General features: G+C 52.9%; 1 protein-coding gene across 1 annotated transcript in view; it reads left to right on the top strand.

The window, feature by feature from the left end:
- The window catches only part of ENOX1 (ecto-NOX disulfide-thiol exchanger 1), a 370860-nt gene that overhangs the window by 272769 nt on the left and 96287 nt on the right, over positions 1-1804 (top strand). The gene's annotated exons all lie outside the window — the stretch shown is intronic.

The raw sequence follows: 1804 nt of genomic DNA, 5'->3' as shown, positions 1-1804 counted from the left end.
CGTTCCCACGAGGTCCTTTCCCCGCACCGTGCCGGCCTTCGGCCTTCGAGCTGGCCAGCCCTGCCTTCTCAGCAGAGAGAGCGAGCGTCGCTTCGCTGTGTAAGGCCTGGCAAGGATGTCCCCTTCTCTGGGCGTTTTCCCTGACTCCGCCTGCTGTGCTCGTTACCGCGTCCCCATAGGAGTCCTCCATGCCTCTCTTGCACAGGGCGATCATCCGCTTGCCTTTCTTTATCCCTAGAGACTGCAGTCTCATCCAGGGGCAAGGACAGTGTCTGAGTCATGCACGGCTGGCAATCGGTCAAGTGCCTGGTAACCAGTAGGACCTCAGATGTTTGCTGAATGAATGACTGAGCGAATGAATGAGTGAATGGATGGGAGTTCCGCCCTGGGATGTGGTAACAGCGTGTTCTGAATAACAGGTGCTTCGTTCAAACGGGATATCCGCGCTAGGACGCGACTTGAGTGGCATTACGGGATCTGTTTTGACCCGCGAACGCGGGGAGTCTGGCCATCGGGTCTTTCTTCCGAGCGCCTTCCGTCCTTCACTCCTAAGAGAGACCAGTGTGTATTACCGGTCTCTCTCACCCGCCCCTGCTCCACGCACACACGTACGAACACGTAATTCCCCTTTCCCGACAGCCTTCCCCGATCGACGGCGGAATTTTGACTCTCAGCACCCAAATATGCAGCTTCCGCCCTTACCGTCCCTTCCACTCAGGCCCGGTGTCAGGACACCATGGTTCTCATTCTTCCGAAGGATGCCGGTCAAAGAGCCCTACTATTAAAAGAAGTGGGGCCGGTTGCGCTCTGACAATCCCGCGATCGTTACCACCTCTGCCGCAGCCAGATAATCTCACCGGGCACTGGGTTCCGCCACCGCGCTTTGGGCTGACTGCTCCATGCTGCCCGTGCAGAAGGCAGCCTGGGCAGTGGGCTGCACCACTGTCCACCAGCCATGCTGCAGGGCAGCCGAGCCCTGGGGGTTGGTGGTCAGGTGACAGTCACCACTCAGAGCAGCCCAAGGTGACTAGCCTGGCAGTGTCTCTTCCTCCAGGTGAGGTGAGGAGAGAGAAGCCGTTGCACTCAAGTAGAGTGTGAGCTAAAATGATGGCAAACCCTGCTATTAAAATTGAATGCAATAAATCGATCGTGTGACATGGTGATAAAGTTTGATAAGTAAGGAGGTTTGGAGTCAGGATTCTCTTGAGGCGGAAAACCGTAAACACAAAAGCCCGGTGTTTGTGCTCACATAGACGGAGAAGTAGTCGCTTCTTAGCATGAGATGTTTACACTGTGCAAAGCACACGGAATCAGCTTTATCGCTCTGCTCCATCGTGCACACGTTTGTTTTGCGTGCTGATTTTTGAAACTGTGACCCTGGGTACTGTTCTTCTGTGGAGATCATTCTGTGACTCTTTGACATTCCTTGGACACCTGGAAGATCTGGAAGAGCCTCGATGTCCTTTTTTAGAATAGAGCCTTGGAAATCTCTTAAAAACTCATGTTTGACAGAGCGCTAGCGTCTATGAGAAGCTCATTTTAAGTGAGCCTTTCTGACTAAATATTTGGAAGTTGATGTTTAATCGCATGGCTCGTTCGGTGGAATAATTTCCTTAATTCTGTGCCTACGAGATCAGTAAGTGTTTCAGCAAGACCAGACCTGTGACTCGTTGGCCCCACCCATAACATCCACTGCTTCGAGCCCACCCCTTTCTCTGGATAGCTTTTTTCACAACCTCTCAACAGTTTGTCATTCTGGAAGCACCAAGCCTGAAAGCCACAGACGTTCTAAATGAAGCCACGG

This window comes from Pteropus medius, unplaced genomic scaffold (genome assembly GCF_902729225.1).
Source record: "Pteropus medius unplaced genomic scaffold, Ma_sr-lr_union100, whole genome shotgun sequence".
In the NCBI taxonomy this organism is placed as follows: Eukaryota; Metazoa; Chordata; class Mammalia; order Chiroptera; family Pteropodidae; genus Pteropus; species Pteropus medius.
This window is presented reverse-complemented; position numbering and strand designations above follow the sequence as displayed.